This window comes from Rhodamnia argentea, chromosome 4, assembly GCF_020921035.1.
Source record: "Rhodamnia argentea isolate NSW1041297 chromosome 4, ASM2092103v1, whole genome shotgun sequence".
In the NCBI taxonomy this organism is placed as follows: domain Eukaryota; kingdom Viridiplantae; phylum Streptophyta; class Magnoliopsida; order Myrtales; family Myrtaceae; genus Rhodamnia; species Rhodamnia argentea.
In genome coordinates, this window is record NC_063153.1 from 12,297 (window position 1) to 38,544 (window position 26,248).

The following is a 26,248-nucleotide window of genomic DNA, read 5'->3' on the forward strand; positions in this document are numbered from 1 at the left end:
CCCTTTCTCCCATATGGTATACGCACGTCCGGGTCTCATCATACCCGGGAAATCTTGGCGGGTGAGCTCTAGGTGGCTCTTTTGCAACTAAGCGATTCTCCAACAGCATGGGTAACAATTTGGATAAGGGTCGGGGTAGTGGAGTGAAAACAACTGGGTTCTTTTTTCTGAATTCCGGTGGTTTGGAAGCGGTCCGGGAGGACGTTCCCTGGGTAGGAATTGAAGGCGAGAAATTTCTGGGCTTTGGCGGATTAGGGACAAAAGCTACGTCTCTAGTTTGCTCCCTATTATCCCTTCTCAAAGGGTATTGGCGTTTGAAAGGCGCCTCGGGTATCTTCTTTTCTCTTAATACCCACTCGTGGCGCTCTGCCACCTTGATCGAGTGCGCAAATGTCCGACACCGAGAGGTGTTCAGCTTGTCGAAAAATTCAAATGGAAGGGCCTTGAGAAAAAGGTCTATTAGTTCTTCTTCCGGGACGGGCGGCTTTACCCGCATGCCCAACGCTCTCCATCTTTGGGCGTAGGCGCGAACGGCCTCGTTCTTTCCTTTCACTGTTCTCGGAAGGTCCTCTCTAGTGAGGGCGGTCAAAGTGTTAAACTTGTATTGCCGAAGGAACTCGTTTGCCGGTTTATCCCAATCGGCGAGCCTCTCTGGCTCTAATTCAATGAACTACGCCAGTGGTGCCCTAGATAGGCTTTCCTGGAATGTGTTAACCAAGAACTGAATGTTGTCGGAGAATTGCGACATTCGGCGCAAATAATACTTCAAGTGCGCCTTGGGACACCCGGTCCCATTATATCTCCTTACAAAGTCCGGTTCCTTGTAGTCGGCGGGAACCTCTATCTTCTCAAATGGTGCTACTTTGTCGAACCTGGAGAGTTCATAACCTTGACTCGCCAAACACTCTTCAATCTTAGCGAGCCTCTTAATTTCCTCTTCCATTTTGAGGACTTGCTTCTCCTTTTTCTCGAGGTCAATCACAATGGGAGGATCCTTAGGCGGTCTCTCCGGATTCAGAGTTGGATTAGCGGCGGGCGCCGGATTAGCGTTCGCTCCATCGGATGGTCCCGCAGGAGCTTGAGAATTAGGGTCAACGGGGTATCTCCCCTGACTTACAATCATCATTGCCTTCATCTCCGCCACCATTGTGGCGATCACATTCATTTGGTTTTCCGGATTACCCACACGAGGTGCGAGCTCTTCTTGTTCCATCCTTAACTTGCGCGTTTTGCTACGAGTCCTCGTATTTATCACTCACCTGTTTTCAGAACATCAAATTAGTATGGGAAATATTAAAGGATTGGAGACATTGATTCGTGGTAATTGACTTTTCTATATGTATGCATGAAATGCTCATAAAAGGAATAATATGTATTTATTACAAACCAAATTGTTCAAAAGTATCTAAAAGATAACAAATATGTAAAGTCTAAATGGGGGGAATAGATCTATCCAAGTCGGGGACGCTTCCACTCTCCTTGCTCTTCTGATCCATCGGAATCCCACAAATATGGGTTTTCTACTTCTTCTGACATCCACTGCTCCGGATCCTCGGGAATGTACGGCTCTACTCCCGGTACGTAGGGTACTATGTACTCTGGCTCGTAGGACTCCACTTCTTCAATCCGAGGAGATACGCACTCGGGTACATATGGCTCGACCGTTGATTGGCGATACTCCTTGTACTTCCGGATATACTCCTTGGAGGCTCTGTGAATGTTCATCTCGTCGTCCAAATAGTCCGACCATTCAACTTGTTGCAGTGGGGAATTCTTCAAAGCGTGAAGAATAAGCTTGATCCGGGCCCGATACAACTCCTTTGTTTCCTTAGTGAGCTTTCCTCGTGTCATATCAAATGAGAAGATCCCGGGACAAACATCCGGTGGTATCTCTTGTAGAACTCCAAATTGCCTCACCACTCGAATGGGGTAGTACGCCACGGCGCCAGTACATCCCAATAAGGGGATAGGACTATCTTCAACCCCCCTAATGCGAGCCTCCACAATCTTAGGCCAAGTCAAACGCCATCTAATATGCTCGGGTTTCAAATTGTCCAATAGCTCAACCCACTTTTTGAATGAGTATTTGGGTACAAGGGATTGACACTTAAGGAAGGATCTAAGAGGGTGAACGTACTCATTGATCTCATAGCACCCCACTCGGAGTTGGAAAATTTTTATATGAGAGGTGAACCACAAGTGAAGTAATCCGCTAGACGCTTGGAAAACAGCCTTTTTTGAAGATTTGGAACGATTCGGGGAGAGAAAAGTCTCGGCTAAGATCATGTACGAATAATCCCAGCGACAACACGCTTGTCCGGCTATATGGGTTATGGAGGGGTCAAAAGTAGTTCTAGAAGTCGGGAATAGAACGAATGCAAAGAAAGCCAAGATGAACACCTTTCCCGATTTATGACCGGTTTCGGTGGGTAGAGAGGAATAATTATCGAAAATGAACGAGAAGGTGAATTTGTTGGAATTGGATTTGTAAACTTTTTCAATCTCAAAAGTTTTAAGGCGAAGGAAACTCGATAACGAACGAGTGGAGTCCATGTCCAAAGGGGGTTGAGCTATACGTTCTTCAAATTTGGCCCCAATAATAGCGGTATACTCCTCGAGCGTAGGGGTCAATTCCAATCCTCGAAAGTTGAATGACATTGTATGCGCGTCCCATGCCTTGGCTAGTGCTTGAATAAGCGCCGGTTGGTATTCCACTTTGATCAAATCTACAAGTCGTCCCAAACGTCCTTCCACATAGGCTTTGTTGACGATGTCGAGGCGATCCCACCATATAGCGAGTTCCTTGCGCGGTATTGGGATGACTTTGATGTCTCCATTCCCCATGATCTAAAAATGCAAAAATGATGATCCTAAAGTCAATTACCACAGTTTAATATGCATATGCATGTAATGTGATGCAAATGTGCTAACCAAATTCCATGTCATCTTTTGGTAACATGAGGGTCAACTACTCCCACTTGACCCAAATAAGCCAAATAGGGTAATTATGGACCAAATCTCACCCAAAGATGGCATGTAATTTGATTAGGATCGTTTAAGCGTAATCGGGGTAAAAAATCGCTCACAAATTGACAACTCATGAAATTTACAAGTCTAATACAATAAAGTCGAAACAGATAGAACATGATAGTATCTAGAGATGTTCGGACAATAAATGTCGATGAAAGTACATAATAGACTCAAAATACAATAAAATCTAGAAAATGCCCCAAAGTCGTACTAATCTAGACAATCGGAACGGTATCCTCATCGGATGAAATCTCCACTATCTCGGGAAGCTTGATATCTTCTTCATCATCGGAGGATATAGTGATGATTTCCTTCTTCTTAATCGGGGAGTGTTTTGGGGCCGTCTTGGTCGCACGTGGCTTCCTTGCCAACTTCATGTACAACTCCCGGATTCTTTCTTTCTCGCGCTCAAGTTCCAAATATCGTCCACATCGGGTATAATCGCAACTCTCGCTACGGATGCGGTTCCGTCCGTTGAGCTCTCGTCCGTGAACAAATCCGAAAACTCGGAAAGTAGCGAGTACTCGGTCCTCGCGTCGAATGGTCCTCCGCTCCCATGTGAATACATCGGGTACGTCAACACGACCTCGGGGCGCCATCTATCCTAAAAAAGAAAATTGACCCTCAACCCCGATCACTTAAACGATCTTACAAATTGTGATGATATGTAATGAAAATGCATGATATGCAAAATTTAAATTTACAAGTTTAAAATAAAAAGGGTAGAAAGCCTTACCAACCGATGTTACTCTTTTTTTTTTGTTTTTAGTTTTAGGTATACCAACTGTCCATTTCACATGCGCATGAGACAAGTGAGGTTCAACTCTAAAGAAATCAAAAAGGCTCGGGTATGGACCTAAAAAGGCTCCCGCTATACAAATCGATGGGCCGCCCACAAGCGCAATCAATCAACAAGTGGGTAGGACCATCAATCTTGCATAGCGAGCGGGATCAAATATGGTCAACCCAAGTGCAATCAAACACAAGAGCTTCGCATACCGATTCCTATCTATGGCGACCTAAAAGGTGATTTCGCGGCTCGGGTTTAGGCGCTTGTGTGTGCGATATCGTGATCCTCGAAATATGCAAGACATGCACCACAATTTATATTCAAAACACCGCTTCAAAATTTGCATAAATAAACAAACAATCCAAAACTCCATATTCGCATCAAAAATGGTTAGCATGACGCCACCCCTTATAACTCCCATCCGCATCAACATTTAACACTTTTTGTTATTGGACGTACCTCACCTTCAAGAGCATCTGCGGAAGACGAGGTTAGAAAACAATCAACATTTTTATCGGATTAAGTCCTCTAAATTGGAAATAATTCCCCAGCGGAGTCGCCGGTCTGTCGCGACCCTCCTCCGTCGGTTCGGATAAAAAGAAATCCCGGCGGGGCGAGCGGGGTTAACGAGCTAATCCCCTTCTTTAAATTTCATGTATTCAGAAATGTATGGGATCGCGGATCTCTCCCAAGACCCATTACTCGAATCGCGATGTCGTGTAGAATTTATAAAATATCGAAATTGACCTTGTGTGGTCGGGTGGCATGTGCGAGGTGTACATGCAATTTGGAGTCGCCACCGATCGATTTATTGGAAGGTACGATCGGAAAACCTTACCGAGCGGTCGGGAGAAACCGTTCGGTTCCGCGAAAACCAGAGATTATTGGGTCCGGGGACTTGGTTACGCCAAATTTCATATTGACGCCCTTTCGGTTATCGATGTCGAATGTTTTCTAACCTAAGAATTCATGCAGATGTAATATCGGGTGAGGTAGACCCTAACAATTCTAAGTTTTCCATGCGGATGGGGATTTTACTATTCCTAACAATCACGATCAAGAAAATTAAATGCGCAATCAATAGAATCGCAATCAATCAAATCAAATCAATCAAGGTTTGACATGTCTAAAATGGCCCTATCGACCCACACAAAAAATCGAATTTGGGTTTCGGGGTGGTTTGGTGAAAATTTGGGGCGAAAGGCCCGGAAGGGTAGAATGGTCATTTTTGGGAGTTCGGGACCCGAAAATCACAAAATTGGGGTCGGGCCAGTTGAATGTGGCCATTTCCCATTTTTTGTGATTTTATGGAATTTTTCTAATTTTTTCTATTTTTTGAATTTTTATTTATTTTCTAAAAAATATTGGAAATTTTCCGGATCGAAATTAATCGACCCTCGAAGTCCCAAAAATTTTCGATCCAGACTTTATGAGTCCCGAATCGATCTATGAAATTTTTAGAAATTTTTTTGTGAAAATCTGGGAATTTTTATGAATTTTCTAAGTATTTTTACAATTTTTTTGGATTTTTGGAAATTTCTTTTTATTATTTTATTATTTTTTATTAATGAACCGGACCGGGTCAACCCGGTCAGACCGCACACAGACCTGCTCGGCACTCCAAAACGACACCGTATCCTATTTTCTATTTATTTCTATATTTTTTTTTTGATTTTCTAAAACCTAATTTCCAAATATCTGAATATACTAAAATGAACGGACGGCCGAGATCAATCTCCAGGATCAATCTCAGCCGTCGATCCTTACCTAAGTGAAACGACGTCGCCTCTGGTCTTCTAAAAAAAACGACGCCGTATAACTAATAGGCGGACGGACGGACACGATCTAATTCTAAGGCTCGATCTGAGCCATTCAAACCTTCTACATATAAAACGACGACGTATCCGACTTTGAGTATAAAACGACGCCGCGTAACTAAACTAACGAACGGCCACGATCTACCTCAAATCTAATCTGCACCGTTCATTCTACTTAGACCAAAACGACGCCGCACGCCTTAGTACCCCGAACGGCCATGATTGACTCTGAAACCGATCCGGACCGTTCGTTCTTTTCTCTAGTTAAAACGACACCGCACGCCCTAGACTAAACGGCATCGTTTTGATTTTTTCTTATTTTCTAATCTAATAAACAAATTATCTAAAATCTAATCGGACGGTCGAGAATTGAACTAACTAATTATCTCGACCGTCGATCTAATCCTAGTCGGCCGGCTCGCTCAACGGACGAGGCGACTCCAATCTGTTGGACCAACCACATCTCGCCAACTCAACACGCCGACCCGCCGACCGGACACGTCGGCTTCATCTTCTTCGTTGCGACGACGCGAAATGGACGGCTGAGAGCTCTCCGGCGAGATCCAACGGTGAGATCTCGCCGGAAAAGTCTCAAACCAACGGCGATCGACTCTATTCGACCTCTAGACCAACATATCTAAGAATCAAGCAATTTCATCCATTAAATCACAAGTATTTCTCTTCGCACAGAATGATATCTCGGAGTTCAATCTTACAGCACTGAGCATAATAAGCTAATTACTTCATACACGAGCATCACGGGAAGTTTAGGAGACTTACCTCGAGCTCGGATTGAGCTCGCAGCGGCTGAAATCGTCTGGCCGAGGTCCGACCGGAGCGAGGGAAGTTGGAGGTCCGACTCGGGGTTTTCACGCGAGATTAATGCAAAATGAAGACGCGATCGTGATTAGATATGTTCTATGACTAAAAGGCACACATCAATTGACAGAATCGTGCTCGAGAAGTCGAGCTACCATGACCGCACAGTAGAGATATTCGAAGCTTGACTTACCGATTTAGGAGCTCGCAACTTGACCGAGCTAGCACGATCGAATCCTTGAGTTGATACGAAGCTGTTGAACTTGATTGCAGGTCTTGATTCGCCTTGGATTGATCTCGCGAAGAACTTGCGGACCGAGCTCAAACCTTCGATCGCTCGGGCGAGAAGGTGAGCTCTCCTTCTCTTTCTCTCTCTCTCTATCTCTATTCTGTTGTGAGAAGAACCGAATGAGCCTCCTCTTGCTTCGCGAATGTTCCCCACTATTTATACTAAGTTTTCGAAAAAATGGCGCGTCGGACGAGCTTGGTTGAACTTCTTTCGCACGTGCCCGAGCGTGCCAAAAGGTCCAAACGGCGTCGAGAACGGAATGCCATTCCGTTGGACTCCGTTTGGTGCTCCGGCAGTCGCAAATGAACAAGTATTCAACCAATTTTGTGAAAGTTTGACTTTTTGGGCTTTGGACGTTTGACCGGCCGTCCCGCCGTGCTCCGGCGACAATTGATCGCGCCGCCGGAGGCAAAAGATACAGCTTGACCTGCAAAATAAAAACCCCACGTCAATTAGATTAATTAAGCACGAATTAATCCCCAATTTGGCTGTTGAATCTCACCGTTCGGACCTGCAATTCGCCCAAACCTGTGAAGGAGACGACACATTTCGGGACCGGTTCGGCCGGTCCGGCCGGTGATCAGACCGGTCCGAACCGGTTCAGACAGTAAAATTCATAGAATTTTCAAAATTAATCAAAATTGAGTGGGAATTTTTGCAATTAAACCTCAAAATTGGACTTAGGGGCCTAGATATTATCTAGAAATGTGTTTTTGCCCAAAATTTCTCATCAATTTCTATGAAAACCCCAAATTTTTCAATTTGCCCAAATTGGGGAAAAGTTCAATTGGATGTCAATTTGATCAAATTGGACTATGAGACCTATGCCAATCGATTTAGAATGCATGAAAACATAGGGGGACAGTCCAATTTCACTATGATAGTCCCTCAATTAAAAATAATTTCAAAAATTGGCCAATTGAGGGACTTAATTGCAACATTTTTAAGAATTTCAGTGCAATTCGTGCAATTCGCGCAATTAAGGATGCAATTGATCAAATTGAAGTTCAAAGGGACCACAATTGAATGTCTAGACTCCAAATGTGCAAAAATTGCAAATAAAAAGACTCAATTGGAATTTTTTTTATGAAAATTCAACCTTAGGCATTATGAAGAAACACCTAAAATTGAACTCAATTTTTGATTTTTCTTGAAGTCAATATGAAAATGGAATTAAAATAAAAATATTGGACATTTTTGTGTATTTTTATGACCTCGAAAAGCATTTTTTATGATTTTTTCAAAGATTTTTCTATTTTCCGAAAATATTAAAAAAAATGCGAAAAATATGAAAAATTATTTTTTGTTCCAAATTGGTTCCTTAAGCTTGGCCAAGGCTTCCAATGTTGATTTTTTAATTTTTTGATTTTTTGTGAATTTTTGGTAAATTTTGGAAAATAAAACTAAAAGAAAATTGATTAAAAATCGGGTGTCAACAGAGCAATTTAAGGTACGACACCTTAATTCTTCACCTTACCGCCCACAAATGAATGGAGCTGTGGAAGCGGCAAACAAGAACATTTAGAAGATATTGGCCAAAACAGATGAGAAATATCGAGGCTGGCATGAAAGATTGCCATATGCTCTCATGGCCTACCGAACCTCAATTCGTACTTCAACCGGGGCAACTCCCTATTCTTTGGTATACGGTATGGAAGCAGTCCTACCGGTAGAGGTGGAAATCCCCTCTTTAAGGATCCTGTCTCGGGTAGAACTCACGGAAGATGAGTGGGACCGGCAGAGACACGAACAATTGAATTTGATTGATGAAAAGCGATTGAAGGCTATCTGTCATGGTCAAAGCTACCGGAAGAAAGTGGCCAGAGCTTTTAACAAGAAGGTCGGGCCTAGAAATTTTGAAGCGGGGATGCTGATTGTGAAGAAGATGCTCCCAAATGCCCAACACCTAGGAGGCAAGTTTACGCCAAATTATGAAGGCCCCTACGTGATTCGGAAGGTCTTATCCGGGGGAGCTCTTATACTTGTAAACATGGATGGAGAAGAATTGGCAAGTCCAGTAAATGCGGACGCCGTGAAGAGATATTATCCTTGAAATAAAATTGAGCTTCAAAGCGATTGATGAGCAGATCCGAGTCACATAAGATCTTTGCATTCGCATGACATTTGCATACATGCATCTGCATACATTTGTATTTTTGCGGGTGAATTGGGAGTCACGAAGAATCCTATAGAGTGATGGACCAAACAGGGAAGTCACCCTTTGGAATTTAAAATTTTGAATATCTTTTGATTGTTTCCTTTTGTTTTTGCGGGAAACAGGAGCTAACATCCGAAGGAGACAAGAAGAAATCACTTCGGAATTTGAAATTTTGAATATCTGGAACTGATTGTTTCCTTTTGTTTTCGCGAGAAACAGGAGCTAACATCCGAAGGAGACAAGAAGAAATCACTTCGGAATTTGAAATTTTGAATATCTGGAACCGATTGATTCCTTTTGTTTTTGCGGGAAACAGGAGCTAACATTCGAAGGAGACAAGAAGAAATCACTTCGGAATTTGAAATTTTGAATATCTGGAACCGATTGATTCCTTTTGTTTTTACAGGAAATGGGAGTCAACATCTGAAGGAGACAAGGAGAAAGTCGCTTCGGAATTTGAAATTTTGAATACCTGGAGCTGATTGATTCCTTTTGTTTTTACAGGAAATGGGAGTCAACATCCGAAGGAGACAAGAAGAAATCACTTCGGAATTTGAAATTTTGAACATCTTGAACTGATTGGTCACTTTTGTTTTTACGAGAAACGGGAGTCAACATCCGGAGGAGACGAGAAGAAATCGCTTCGGAACTTAAAATTTTGAATACCTTGAACTGATTGTTTCCTTTTGTTTTTACAGGGGACAGAAGCCAATATTTGAAGAAGACAGGTTTGAGGTTCTCTTTCTTTACAAAGAATTTTCATACACCATCGTGCTTGAAATTGAAAAAACTTGGATTTATAGAGCCACAAGGCCCTTTCAAAGAGACATTCCTTCACAAGTTTCGGAGACATCTTTTGAATATATCTTTTGATGACAACATTTTGCAAACGATGAATTTTGATGAAAACGCCACGAGTTTCTATAAAAAGGGCATGCTTTGAAAGTTTTTCAAAAGAATGATCCTTTGGATGAAAAGAGGCAGGCATTATCCTCAAACACGTCCCCGATACACTTGAGTGATGAGTGAGAGTGATAGAGGGAAAGAGCTTAATTTTGGGACGTAAGGATCATTCGCGATGATTACATGGATCGAAATGATGAAAGGCATTTCCATTTCAAAATTATCCATACACAGTTATACCCCTTGATAACCAATCTGAGCCAAAAGGGAGAATTTTATGAATACAACCCTGTCAAGAACCACCCCACAATGGGGCATATTTGGAGGTTCATTGGATGATTCCTTGGAGAAAAGATCGGGTAAGACTTTATTGTGCTAACCTGCATCAATCTTTTTGTGATAGCTTCGGGTGATTTACGGCGGAGACTTGGAACACCTCAAAGTGAAGAAAAGCATTTCATTTCTATATCCCCAAACACTTACCCGTTGAAGAGCCAATTTGAGCCATTGAATATTCATTTCTAAACCCTTGTTGGTGATCACCTCCCCACATTGGGGCAAACAAAGGAATTACCAGCAATGAGTCAAAAAGCATGATCGGAAGAATTTTGATATTGGTCTCCAAAAGAGCCAGTCAATGCAAAAAAATAATGAAGAATGAAAAGGCTAGAAAAAGCAAAGTGCATCGTAAAAGCAAGGCCAAAGCCCATGAAAAGAGCACCCTGGAAAGGGATAAATCCTGAAGAAAAATCATCAAGATGAAAAGAGGAAAATCCTCAAAGTCAATTGAAGAAAGAATGATCATGAATCTATTGTAAAAGCAAATGAATGCTGGAAAAATGTCAAGGTGATCACCAAAGTTCACCCCTCGTTTGAAAATATGGCCATTCTTAAAGAGCCCACCTTAAGCCAAGATACAACCTGTCACCAAAACTTTTCTGATCTAAGAGGTGTTTCAGGTTGATGCAAGAAATCATACGGGAAGCTACCACTTAAAGAGGTAGGTACAATCCTGTCTTATCATGTCTTCGGGGTTCTTGACTTGTAGACCCGAAGAAGCTATTTCTGATCAAAATTCATTTCTAAACCTTAAATTGAATATCCTTTGATGAGCCTTTGACCTGGCCTGAATTACGGTCCCTTTTAAAATGCCTTATCTGATTAGTCGGATTGTATGCATCTCGAATGATCCCGAAACCTCAAGGTTAGGTTTCCTGTGAGCCGATTTGAATTTTAAGAAAAAGCCTTTCCAAAACGGTGAGAAGCCCTCTTGGATGAAGGAAAATCCTTTTGAAAATTTTTAAAACAACCTTTTTGAAGAACACTCGGGATGTGTCATTCGAAATCCATCCTCGATGGAGATTTGAAATTGTGATTGCACACATTTCCTTCACAAATACACTTTGAAAATTTGTCTAAGAATTCTTAAGTTTCTCCTCGGGACTTAGAATTGTCATTCTAATGATGTTTGATTGAACTTTCTGCGGGTTCCCTGGTGATCCCAAACCCTCGGAAAAGTTACATTTTAAAGATTTGATTAACTTGGATTTTCTGCGGGTTCCCTGGTGATCCCAAATCCTCGGAAAAGTTACATTTTAAAGATTTGATTAACTTGGATTTTCTACAGGTCTCCTGGCGTCCCCAGGTCCTCGGAACTCTCCTCATTAGAAATTTTGAAATAGGGTTTGAGCTCTGTAGGTACACTAGTCAACCTAGGTCCACAGATGGCACCCTCTCGGACGGTGAGTAGCTGCATAGACGAAAGCCGATCTGCTTTTTAGAAAATTTGAAATAGGGTTTGAGCTGCGTAGGTACACTAGTCAACCTAGGTCCTCGGATGGCACCCTCTCGGAAGGTGAGTAGCTGCATAGACGAAAGCCGATCTGCTTTTTAGAAACTTTGAAATAGGGTTTGAGCTTCTGTAGGTACACTAGTCAACCTAGGTCCTCGGATGGCACCCTCTCGGACGGTGAGTAGCTGCATAGATGAAAGCCGATCTGCTTTTTAGAAAATTTGAAATAGGGTTTGAGCTTACGTAGGTACACTAGTCAACCTAGGTCCTCATATGGCACCCTCTCAAACGGTGAGTAGCTTCCTAGATGAAAGTCTATCTGCTTTTTAGAAAATTTGAAATAGGGTTTGAGCTCTGTAGGTACACTAGTCAACCTAGGTCCTCGGATGGCACCCTCTCGGACGGTGAGTAGCTGCATAGACGAAAGCCGATCTACTTTTTAAAAAATTTGAAATAGGGTTTGAGCTGCGTAGGTACACTAGTCAACCTAGGTCCTCAGATGGCACCCTCTCGGACGGTGAGTAGCTGCATAGACGAAAGCCGATCTGCTTTTTAGAAAATTTGAAATAGGGTTTGAGCTCTGTAGGTACACTAGTCAACCTAGGTCCTCAGATGGCACTCTCTCGGACGGTGAGTAGCTGCATAGACGAAAGCCGATCCGCATTTTAGATGGTGAGTCCCCACATGGAGGATAGCCAATCTCTTTTAAATAGGTGAAACCCCTTTGTTACAAGGGTGAACCTCCCCTTCCAGACGGTGAGTAGCTGCATAGACGAAAGCCGATCTGCATTTTAGATGGTGAGTCCCCGCATGGAGGATAACCAATCTCTTTTAAATAGGTGAAACCCCTTTGTTACAAGGGTGAACCTCCCCTTCCAGACGGTGAGTAGATGCATAGACGAAAGCCGATCCGCCCCTTTTTAAATGATGAATCCCTAGTGGATAGTCAAACCATTTTAAATAGGTGAAACCCCTTTGTTACAAGGGTGAACCTCCCATCTAAGTCTTCAAATCACCACTCGACACCGGACGAACGCCGACCATTGCAAATCTCGCCGTTCATTCAAAGGTAATTCCATACACTGAATCTTTCAACCTCGGATCAACAAATCTCAAACCATAGACAGGTGAGCTACGGGTAAGTCTCTCTCTCTTCTCGTCTCTATTTCACATGAAATGAGCATGAATTGAAACAATTCCCCACGGAGTTAGAACTTTAACGACAAAGGTAAAGCAATCGAATGTCAAGACTTATTTTCTCTAGATTTTTCCCCCAAGAGTCGATTAAGGATCCAGGTGTCACCTTGTCTTTGAAAGCAACCTCTAACCGAGATTACTTTCAAAGAGGGGCAGTTGTTGACACCGTAATTTTTAGTCGGTTTTTCTTTTAGTTTTTTTTTCCAAAATTTACCAAAAATTCACAAAAAAATCAAAAAAAAATTAAAAATCAACATTGGAAGCCTTGGCCATGCATAAGGAACCAATTTGGAACAAAAAATAATTTTTCATATTTTTCACATTTTTTTAATATTTTCGGAAAATAGGAAAATACTTCAAAATTCATGAAAAATACCTTTGGAGGTCACAAAAATACACAAAAATGTTCAATATTTTTCTTTTAATTCCCTTTTCATATTGGCCTCAATAAAAATTGAAAATTAAGTTCAATTTTAGGTGTTCCTTCACAACGCCTAAGGTTGGATTTGCACAAAAAATACCAATTGAGTCTTTTTATTTGCAATTTTTTGCACATTTAGGTCTAGACATTCAATTGCAGCCCCTTTGAACTTCAATTTGATCAATTGCACCCCCAATTGCACGAATTGCACAAATTAGGCAAAATCCCCAAATTATTTGTAATTAAGTCCCTCAACTTGCCAATTTTTGAAATTAATCTTAATTGAGGGACTTTCGTGGCAAAATTGGACTGGTACCTTATGTTTTCGTGCATTCTAAATCAATTGGAATGGGTCTCATGGTCCAATTTGATCGAATTGACATCCAATTGAACTTTTCCCCAAATTGGGAATTTAGAAAAATTTGGGGCTTTTGTGCAAATTGATGAAAATTTTTGGGCAAAAACACATTTCTAGATAGAATTCAGGCCCCTGAATCCAATTTTGAAGTTTAATTGCAAAAATTCCCAGTAAATTTGGGTTAATTTCGAAAATTACACGTCCAAACCGGTTCGGACCGGTCTGACCGCCGGTCGGACCGGTCGAGCCGTTGCGGGCTGGAACAATGTCATCATCTCCAACAGAATCGCGCCATTTTGCAGGTTTAGGGAGTGAAATTCAACGAGCAAATTGACCATTCAATTGATGATAATCGAGCGGGATACCTTAGGCGTTTTGTTCCTCGGACGAATGTGCATCGATCGAGCCCAGGCCCGGAGCCAATGGCCTTAGGAAAAGCTCCGGCAAGCCGGTCAAATCCCCGGTGTACTCAAAGTCAACATTTTCGAAAATAGGTGGGATTAGTGCTCGTTTGAGCTTGACCCGAGGCCTAACGGACGGTAGACGGAATCACAACCGATTCCGTCACCGTCCGGCAACCTAAAGTCACGCGGGCGCACGTGAGGCAGCCCCGGCCAGCTCACACCCTACGCGCGCAAATTTGAAAAGTGAGTATAAAAGGAACGAGAGGATTCTAGAACAAAAGAGGCTCATTCGTGCTCATCCAAGAACCGAATAGAGAGAGAAAGCGAAAGAGATAGAGAGAGAAGTTCTCGCGCAAAGCTTGAGCTCAAGTTGCGGACCGAGGATGCGTAACTTCGCCGCCGCCGATTCGGGCCAAACCGGGCCGTCATACCGCCGCAGGAAGCTCGCTTGCACTTCCGGGAGTCGATCGAGGCAGCTCGTTCGGTCTAAAACCTCTCAAAACGGTAAGTTCGGCTCTCAATTTCCTCTCTGCGCATCTATGGCATCTCGAGTTCTTGAACTTCCTTTTTGCAATTGATTTGTGCCTTTTGCTCTCATAACACTTCTAATCACAATCGCATTACGTTTTCGCATTGATTCCTCCCTAATTGCCCGAGTCGAACCTCCATTACAACTCGGTGCGGCCGAACACTAGCCGGACCTCGCCGGCCACTGCGAGCTCGATCCGAGCTCGAGGTAAGTCTTCTCAACACCTCGGGATGCTTCTGTGTAGAGGAATTGGATTGATATGCTCTCTGTTGCTTGATTGATTGTTCATAGTTAAGCTCTGTGCGAGTTCGATTATTGGTGATTTTGTGGATAAAATTATCTGATTCTTAGATATGTTGATCGGGAGGGTTAGGCGAGTAGATTCGCGGTGGTTTGGTGTCATTCCGGCGAGATCTCACCGTCGGATCTCGCCGGAGGTTTCGCAGCCGTTCGTTACGTGTCGTTGAGAGGTAGACGACGAGCCGACGTGGCTCGGTCAGAGGGTCAAAGGTCCAGGTGTCGGGCTCTCATTGGTCCAGGTCATGCTGAGTCGGCTCGGCCGTTGGCGTGAGGGAGGCGACTCGGCATAGATCTAACGGCTAGGATAATTCGACTGATTTGATTTAGGGCCGTTAGATTAGTATTTTCTTATTTTCAGATATTAGATATATTAGATAGAAATTAGAAAATAGTAAAATGGCGCCGTTTAGTGTAGGGGATGCGTCGTCGTTTAGGGTAGATTAGGAATGAACGGCCGGGATTGAATCTAGGTTAGATCATGACCGTCCGAGACATTAAGTGATGCGGCGCCGTTTTGTGAATAAGGCCGGAAGCGGCGTCGTTCTGTTGTTTAGAAGTTTCAACACTCCAGATTAGGTCCGGTCTTTGAATCCCGATCGTCCGTTCGTTTAGATAGGCGACGTCGTTTTAATAAACGATGCAGAAGTGTCGTCGTTTTGGTCTAGGTAGGATTGACGGCTGAGATCGAGTTAGTGCATTTAATTGTGGCAGTCCATTCAATATTAAGATGAGGCGTCGTTTTGGTCGGATTGAGTCGGCGGCCGAGATGGATTCTAGGATTGATCTCGGCCGTCCATTTATTTCTTAGATTTCTGAATATTAGGAAAATAGTTTAGAAAATCATAAAAATAAAAAATACGTATACGGCACCGTTTAGCGTGTAGGTGATTCACGAGTGGGTCCGCGAGCGGTCGTTGACCGGTCTGACCCGGTCCGGTTTAATAATAAAAAATTAATAAAAAATAAAAAGAAATTTCCAAAAATCCAAAAAAATTGCAAAAATACTTAGAAAATTCACAAAATTCCCAGATTTTCACAAAAAATTTCTAAAAATTTGTAGATTGATTCGGGACTCATAAAGTCTGGATCGAAAATTTTGAGACTTCGAGGGTCGATTTACGTTGATCCGGAAAATTTTCAACATTTTTAGAAAATAAATAAAAAATTCAAAAAAATTAGAAAAATTAGAAAAATTCCATAAAATCACAAAAAATGGGAAATGACCATATTCAACTGGCCCAACCCCAATTTTGTGATTTTCGGGTCTCGAACCCCTAAAAATGACCATTCTACCCTTCCGGGTCTTTCGCCCCAAATTTTCCCAAACCATCCCCGAAACTCAAATTAGATGTTTACGTGGGTCGATAGGACCGTATTAGTCTCCTTTATTGGATTGATTGTCTGATTTCACATTGATCATTTTGATTGTACATTTTAATTTTTGATATTAAATTTCTTGATTGTGATTGTTAGTGTTGACATCTGATTTTTTCGATCGGTTTTCCTTTAGTTTTATTTTCCAAAATTCACAAAAAATTAAAAAATTAAAAAATCAACATTGGAAGCCTTGGCCAAGCTTAAGGAACCAATTTGGAACAAAAAATAATTTTTCATATTTTTCGCATTTTTTTTAATATTTTAGGAAAATAGGAAAATACTTGAAAATTCATAAAAAATATTTTTCGAGGTCACAAAAATACAGAAAAATGTCCAATATTTCTCTTTTAATTCCCTTTTCATATTGACCTCAAGAGAAATTAAAAGTTGAGTTCAATTTTAGGTGTTCCTTCATAATACCTAAGGTTGAATTTGCACAAAAAATACCAATTGAGTCTTTTTATTTGAAATTTTTGCACATTTAAGGATTAGACATTCAATTTCAGCCCCTTTGAACTTCAATTTGATTAATTGCACCCTCAATTGCGCGAATTGCACGAATTGCACTGAAATTCTTAAAAATGTTGCAATTAAGTCCTTCAACTTTGCAATTTTTGAAATTACTTCCAATTGGGGAACTTTCTATACACAATTGGGCTACCCCTAAGGTTTTTGAACATTATGAATCGATTGGCATGGGTCTCGTGGTCCAATTTTATCAAATTGACGTCCAATTGAAGTTTTCCCCAATTTGGGCAAATAGAAAAATTTGGGGTTTTTGTGCAAATTGATGGGAAATTTTGGGCAAAAACACATTTCTAGATAATATCCAGGGTTCTGAATCCAATTTTGAAGTTTAATTGCAAAAATTCCCAGCCAATTTTGTTTAATTTTGAAAATTGAATGAAATTCACTGTCCGAACCGGTTCAGACCGGTCTGATCGACGGTCGGACCGGGTGATCCGGTCCCGAACAGTGTCATCGTCCCCAACAGATTTGTGCATTTTGCAGGTTTGAACAATGGATTTCAACGGCCAAATTGGGGATCAATTCGTGCATAATCGATCCAATTTAGGTGGGGCTTTTGACCCTCGAGCTAATGCCCGTCGATTGCCACGGCGGCACGGCCAATGGCCACGGAGGTGGTCGAAATCGCCGATCAAAACTCCGGTGTTCGAAAAAGTCAACATTTGCAATCTCGTGTCAAATTAGCGCGCATTTGGTGATCGACGGAGGCTTGACGGACGTTGGACGGAATCCTAACGATTCCGTCACCGTCCGGCGAGCCTAAACCCGCGTGATTGGCACGTGAGAGCCTCGGCCGACTCAAGCCCGTGCGCGCGCGATTTTTGAAAATGAGTATAAAAGGTTTGAGAGGATTCTAGAACGGAAGGGGCTCATTTTGGCTCGCACAACAACGGAATAGAGAGAGAAAGAGAGAGATTAAGAGAGAGAGAAGCTCCGGCGACGCAATAGTCGGAGTTGCGGACCGAATCTGTGAGGTCTTGGCCCAATCGATTCAGAGCCAATCGGAGCCGGCGTTCAAGTTCGGAAGTCCACCGGAGCCGAGGAGAAGCGATCGCAACCGCCAAATCGGCTCGGCGTCTTCAAAACAGGTAAGTTGAACTTCAAACCTTGCTTCTGTGCATCAATGGCATCTTGAGGTTTCGAGTGCGATCTTTGAAATTGCTGTGTGCATTTTTGTTCTGGAGCATTGCTCATCATCATCGCACCTCTGTTTTGTCATGATTTTGCACAAAAACACGTCAATCGAGTCCGTAAAACCAACCTCCATGGCCGTCTACTGTCGAAGCTCGTCCAAGTAATTCTGGACCAAACCAGGTCAATCTGACCTGCGGGTAAGGTTTCTGAACCTCTTTAGAGTGTATCTTGTGAATGAATCAAGCTGTCATGCTCTTTATTATGCGATTGAGTTACGCAATTTTGAATATGTGCGAGTTCGATTAGTGTGCATTCTGTGGATGATATTGTTCGATTTTTGGACATATTGATCTAGTGTTTCTCACGAGTCTTTTGGCGTTGGTTTGAGGTCATTCCGGCGAGATCTCACCGTTGGATCTCGCCGGAGGAACCTCAACCGTCCGTTCTAACGTCGTCTCGAGGTAGACGACGATGCTGAGGTGTCAAGTCAACTAGTCAACTAGCTTAGGTGTCACCTTGCCATTGGTCCAGCCTAGATCCGAGTCGGCTCGGCCGTTGGCGCGAGCGAGCCGACTCGGATCCGATCCAACGGTCCCGATTAGTAGGTAGATTTGATTACGGACCGTTGGATCGCGTTTTTGTATTTTCGAAAAATTGATATATTAGATTGAAATAAGAAATAGTAGAACGGTGCCGTTTTAGCCAATGCATGCGACGTCGTTTTTGGCTTCAAAGGGAATGAACGGTCGGGATTAGATCATAGGTTCAATCGCGACCGTCCGAGTGTTTAATTCATACGGTGTCGTTTCGGTAAGAATAGGATGAACGGCTGAGATTAGATCTAGGTTAGATCTTGACCGTTCGTTCATTAAGGCTATGCGGCGTCGTTTTATACTTGAGCGAGTAGACGGCCCGGATCAAATTTAGATTAGATCGTGATCGTCCGTCCTTTAATAACCGGAGGCGACGTCGTTTTTGTGTAGAAGGTCGAGACGTCGCCGTTTCTATTTGAGGGAGAGTCGACGGCTGAGATTAAATCTTGAATTGATCTCGGCCGTCCATTCCTTTTCTGTATATTTGAATATTAGGAATTAATATTAGAAAATAAAAAAATATTACATAAATAGGGGACGTTGTCGTTTTGAGTGATGAGTGGTCTGCGGGCGGTCGGACCGGGTTGACCGATCGTTGACCGGTTTGACCCGGTCCGATTTATTAAAAAATAAATAAGTAAAAATAAAAAGAATTTTCCAAAAATCCAAAAAAATTTCAAAAATACTTAGAAAATTCATAAAAATTCCCGGATTTTCACAAAAAATTTCTAAAAATTTGTAGATCGATTCGGGACTCATAAAGCCTGGATCGAAAATTTTGAAACTTCGAGGGTCGATTAATTTCGATCCGGAAAATTTCCAATATTTTTGAAAAATAAATAAAAATTCCAAAAAAATAGAAAAAATTAGAAAAATTCCATAAAATCACAAAAAAATGGGAAATGGCCACATTCAACTGGCCCGACCCCAATTTTGTGATTTTCGAGTCCCGAACTCCCAAAAATGACCATTCTACCCTTTCGGGCCTTACGCCCCAATTTTCACCAAATCACCCCGAAATCCAAAATTGATTTTTGTGTGGGCCGATAGGGCCATTTTAGACATATCAAACCGTGATTGATTGATTTGATTGCTTGTAATGATTTTGATTGCGCATTAATTTTTTCGATTGTGATTGATTAGGATAGAAAATTCCCATCCGCATGAAAACTTAGAATTGTTAGGGCCTATCTCACCCGATATTACATCCGTATGAATTCTTAGGTTAGAAAAACAATCAACATCGGTAACCGAAAGGGCGTCAAATATGAAATTTGGCGTAACCAAGTCCCTAGACCCAAAATCTCTGGTTTTCGCGGAACCGAACGGTTTCTCCCGACCGCTCGGTAAGGTTTTCCGATCGTACCTTCCAATAAATCGATCAATGGCGACTCCAAATTGCATGTACATCTCGCACATGCCACTTGACCACACAAGGTCAATTTCGATATTTGATAAATTTTACCCGACATCGCGATTCGAGTAATGGGTCTTGGGAGAGACCCGCGATCCTTAAAAAATACCCCGCCGACAACCGGGGGTCCTATAAAATTTATAAAAGAGGAGGATCGGCTCGTTAATCTCTTCGTCGGACGGACGGAGGGTCGCGACAGACCGGCTACTCCATTGGGGAAATATAAGAGGACTTAAGCCAATAAAAATGTTGATTGTTTTCTAACCTCGTCTTCTGCAGATGCTCTTGAAGATGAGGTACGTCCACTAATAAAAAGTGTTAAATGTTGATGCAGATGGGAGTTATAAGGGGTGGCGTACGTGCTAACCATTTTTGATACAAATATGGAGTTTTGGATTGTTTGTTTATTTATGCAAATTTTGAAGCAGTGTTTTGAATATAAATCGTGGTGCATGTCTTGCATATTAGAGGATCATGACACCGCACACACAAGCGCCTAAACCCGAGCCGCGAAATCACCTTTTAGGTCGCCATAGATAGGGATCGGTATGCGAAGCTCTTGTGTTTGATTGCACTCGGGTTGACCATATTTGATCCCGCTCGCTATGCAAGATTGATGGTCCTACCCACTTGTTGTTTGATTGCGCTTGTGGGCGGCCCATCGGTTTGTATAGCGGGAGCCTTTTTAGGTCCATACCCGAGCCTTTTTGATTTCTTTAGAGTTGAACCTCACTTGTCTCATGTGCATGTGAAATGGATGGTTGGTATACCTAAAACCAAAAACAAAAAAAAGAGTAACATCGGTTGGTAAGGCTTTCTACCCTTTTTATTTTGAACTTGTAAATTTAAATTTTGCATATCATGCATTTTCACGACATATCATCACAATTTGTAAGATCGTTTAAGTGATCGGGGTGGAAGGTCAAATTTTCCTTTTTCGATAGATGGCGCCCCGAGGTCGTGTTGATGTACTCGACGTATTCACATGGGAGCGGAGGACCATTCGACGCGAAGACCGAGTACCCGCTACATTCCGAGTTTTCGGATTTGTTCACGGACGAGAGCTCAACGGACGGAACCGCATCCGTAGCGAGAGTTGCGATTATACCCGATGTGGATGCCATTTGGAAATGAAACGTGAAAAGGAGAGAATGCGGGAGTTGTACATGAAATTGGCGAAGAAGCCTCGTGCGACCAAAACGGCCCCAAAGCACTCCCCAATTAAGAAGAAGGAAGTCATTACCATATCCTCCGATGATGAAGAAGATGTCAAGCTTCCCGAGATAGTGGAGATTTCACCCGATGAGGATACCATTCCGATTGTCTAGATTAGTACGACTTTGGGGCATTTTCTAGGTTTTATTACATTTTGAGTCGATTATGTACCTTTTATTGACATTTATTGTCCGAACGTCTCTAGATATTATCATGTTCTATCTCTTTCAACTTTATTGTATTAGACTTGTAAATTTCTTGAGTTGTCAATTTGTGAGCGACTTTCTACCCCGATTACGCTTAAACGATCCTAATCAAATTACATGCCATCTTTGGGTGAGATTAGGTCCGTAACTACCCTATTTATCTTATTTGGGTCAAGTGGGAGTAGTTGACCCTCATGTTACCAAAAGATGACATGGAATTTGGTTAGCACATTTGCATCACATTTCATGCATATGCATATTAAAGCGTGGTAATTGACTTTAGGATCATCATTTTTTGCATTTTTAGATCATGGGGAATGGAGACATCAAAGTCATCCCAATACCGCGCAAGGAACTCGCTATATGGTGGGATCGCCTCGACATCGTCAACAAAGCCTATGTGGAAGGACGTTTGGGATGACTTGTAGATTTGATCAAAGTGGAATACCAACCGGCGCTCATTCAAGCACTAGCCAAGGCATGGGACGCGCGCACAATGACATTCAACTTTCGAGGATTGGAATTGACCCCTACGCTTGAGGAGTATACCGCTATTATCGGGGCCAAATTTGAAGAACGTATAGCTCAACCCCCTTTGGACATGGACTCCACTCGTTCGTTATCGAGTTTCCTTCGCCTTAAAACTTCTGAAATTGAAAAAGTTTACAAATCCAATTCCAACAAATTCACCTTCTCGTTCCTTTTCGACAATTATTCCTCTTTACCCACCGAAACCGGTCATAAATCGGGAAAGGTGTTTATCTTGGCTTTCTTTGCATTTGTTCTATTCCCGACTTCTAGAACTACCTTTGACCCCTCCATAACCCATATAGCCGGACAAGCATGTTGTCGTTGGGATTATTCGTACATGATCTTAGCCGAGACCGTCACGCCCCGTGTCCTTTTTGGCACGCTAACATCCCTCACTCGCTATATATCTTCCAGGATCGACAAGACAATAAATTTGAACGCGATGCAATATGCACATGCGGAAGCGATGCAACACCCAAATGGTAGAATTAAACGTAATGACTTTAGAAGACGAGAGATTTTTCATAACATAAAGAGACGATCGTTCTTACAACGCATAAGGACAAAATACATGAGGATACAAGGGAGACAGTCGGCTTGGGTAAATAGGGTTCCCACAAAATATATGACAACTAAGGGTAGGCGTTCTACAAGACCACATCCATCCATCGGGATGTACCAAAAAGTAAGGGGCCCTACTGCGGTCTTCGATCCCGCGACATCCGCCGGTGGTGGCACATCTTCCGGTCGGACTCCATTGGCTCTTCAGCGTCCTCCTCCTCCATCGAATCGGTGTTATAGTGCCTATAGTACACCCTACCATCGCCTATCACATATTTGGTCACTATACGGTCCATTCGTCTCGGTATCCCAAAAGCGGCGGCGACATTTTCGGGGTCGGGGTCCGAAAAGGTTTTGGGATACAACTATGAGAATAAATCTCAATAAGCTAACCCCTAAGCCTCGCTCGGGATAACAAGTACCTCCAAGCCAACTCTATTAAGACCAAAACCCAACATACCACTAGTAGTAATAATAACCTCGAAATTATCAATTAAAGAGAATTGACACCATGCACACTTCAAATCCATATTCCACCAAATCTATAGTAACAAGCTTCGTACTTAGGCACTTATCAACAATTCAATCACAATGCATGGCAATAAATTCAAGGGGATCAATTCCAAGAATCGGGTCCGCAATTATCATTTCGGACTATTCAAAATCACACTCCCCGTGTCATATAGGCGCCTCGGGGTAATCGTATCACCTTCCCCGCGTCATATAGGCGCCTCGGGGTATTCATCTCACAATCACATTTACCAATACATTTCCCCGCGTCTTATAGGCGCATCGTGGTATTCATAAACACCATCCCCGCGTCATATAGGCACATCGGGGTATTCAAGTACACTCCCCGCGTCTTATAGGCGCATCGGGGTATTCATAACATTTTCATCCACAAATCATGCAAATCGCATTCCATGCCCACAATTCAATCGATTCACATAAACAAGATTTCATGATCGAGTACACGAGAATCAAGCCCAATTCTTAATAATTGACTCGCACCACTCATCACATGGCCAAAAGCACTAGGGCACATCACTCGATTCAATTAATAATTTCTCAACTCATCACGCCATGGCCGAATAGTAATAAGGCCCAATCGACATCACAACATAGCATTACACATGCATTAGCTCTAGTCGCATAATCGGACTCTCAAGGCAATATCATAGCATTAGATTCACTCATGACCAACATTGCTCCAAATGACATTTAGTCACGTATTTAAGCCACAAACTAATCCCTTGATCCCTAGATGCAATATAGATCAGTCCTAACACCCCCAATCAAATCTCAAACCACTTAGGACCTCCAATCAAGTCTCTAAAATCATCCAAACGTCTTTCTCACTTTCAATTCTGCCATGAACAAGTACCCGTCGCGATGAACGATTGCACGGCTTCGATGAACAATAACCCGAAGTCCTATTTCCATGCTTATTAACCTCTAATTAGGCCCAAGCATCCATTTCTAGCATAAAAGATCACATATCCAACTCCTAAAACCATCCAAGCACTTATTTCATTTTCGGATCCCTACGTGAACAAGTAACCCGACGCCCAAAATTTCACTAAATCAAGCCCTAAACATGCTCATTAGTAACCCATTAGCCTACTCAAGGATTAGGGAGTTGCTTACTTGAGTTTGAGCTTGAAACTCCTCCAAATGAGCCCAAAATCACCCCTCAAGCTCCCGGCAACCTCGCGGCCAAACGGCAGCTGATCGGTGGCCGATCGGCGGCGAGATGCTCGGAAAGTCGTGGCTGAACGATGGCAAGGTGGTGGCTGGTCGGTTGTAGCACTTCGGGGTCGCCGGAAATGGGAGGTGCCAAGAGGGAGAGAGATGAGAGAACTTGAGAGAGTTTGAGAGTGAACTTGAGTGAAAATGAGAATGGGAGTGAGAGGGAGAGATTGCATCAGCCCACAAGAGAAGAGAGAGAGAGTGATTTGAGTGACTAGTCCTCATTCAAGAGTGACAAGATAGTGGGGGTTGGTATATGACATGAATAGTGTTGTTAGGTATGGGGTTTTTGGGGAAATTGGGGTTTTAATGAGCCTTGGGACTTGGGCACTTCAAGAGCATTTTTCTTTTCCATTTCTTTGATAATTTTGGCTGATGTGATGGGATGGTGAAGTGGCCAAAATTTTCCTTCGCGGTTTCTCAAAATCTTGCTGAACGAAATTCGGGACCGGGGGTGCACTTCTCGCTCGCGATTTGATCTCCACTTTTTCGACTCATACTGCGATATAAAATCCTTATTAACTCCGGTGAGGCGACGTCCAATTTATTTGCAATGGAATTCTCAAATACCCGGCCGTCGATTTGAAGTTCACTTCGCGCTAAAAATTAGCCCATCGGGGTTTCGGTGCATCTCGGATCGACGGGCGGCTCTCGGGAGCTACGTGTATCGACCCGTGATTTTTATCACGTTTAAGAATTATTCGGACCACGGCGATCCTGGTTGTCATGTAATCGCGAGGGAAACTATCGGTCCCTAGCGGGACGCGATCGTTAGGAATCGGTTCGGGGTTATCCACAAATCATGCTATGGCATAGCGGAATCACCCGCGGTCCATTTGCACGACGCTAGCGGATTGTTTCGATACTAATCCTAGATCGACCTACATGGTCTAGAACGTACCCTCGCGATCCTTATGGTCGGGATACTAGTCCGCGGCCGAGTTCTTTAGTCTCGCGTACTATCCTATTTAGCCATTCCCCTTCGGTCCGTCGTCTCTAGAGTGATCAATTCCGAGTGAGATTACCGAAACGCATCAATGCTCATTTTATTCATAAACTTCGAAATGGGGTCGGAATTCAGAATGTTACAACTCTTCCCCCTTACGTAAATTTCGTCCTCGAAATTTACAAGACTTAACTACTCGAACAGGTGGGGGTGTTGACGCCTCATTGCTTCCTCGCTTTCCCGGGTGGCTCCTTCGGTTCCGTGGTGCTCCCGGATTACCTTCACCAACGGGAACGTCTTGTTCCTCAAGACTTGCTCCTTCCCGTCCTTAATCCTCACTTGGCCTTTCCACGTACGTCACTCGATCGTCTACTTCTATAGCTTCATAATCCAAAACATGGGTCGGATCGGGCTCATACTTCCGTAGCATTGACACGTGAAAGACGCCGTGGACTTGCGACAGATTTGGCGGTAAGGCTAGTCGATAGGCCGGGGTTCCAATTCGCTCTAGTATCTCGAAAGGTCCCACGTATCTCGAACTTAGTTTCCCTTTCTTCCCAAATCGAGATAATCCTCGCATTGGCGATACCTTAAGGAACACATGATCTCCCACTTGGAATTCCAAAGGCTTACGTCGTCCGTCGGCGTAGCTTTTCTCGGGCGACTTTGGGCGGTCTTAAGTCTTTCTCTAATCACCTTCATTGCTTCAACCGATTGTTCTACTAACTCCGGGCCTGTTATACTCCTCTCACCGACTTCGTCCCAAAGATATTGGCGTTCGCACGCTCGCCATATAGCGCTTCGAATGGTGCCATCCCAATACTCTGGCGATAGCTGTTATTATAAGCGAACTCCACAAGGTGCAACTGTTCCTCCCAACCTCCTTTGAAATCTATGACACACGCCCTTAGCATGTCTTCTAATGTCCGAATAGTCCTCTCGGATTGTCCGTCCGTCCGGGGATGATAGGCGGTACTTGCTCTGCAACTTTGTCCCCATTGCCTCCTGCGCAGCTCTTCCCGAATGAAGCGGTAAACTTAGGGTCTCTATCTCGACGTGATTGTCACTGGGACTCCATGCGGTCGAACGATTTGTCGCATATACAATTCGGCATATCCGTCCATGGCGAAGTCCTTTCGCACCGCCAAGAAATGTGCGAGACTTGGTCAATCGATCCACGATTACCC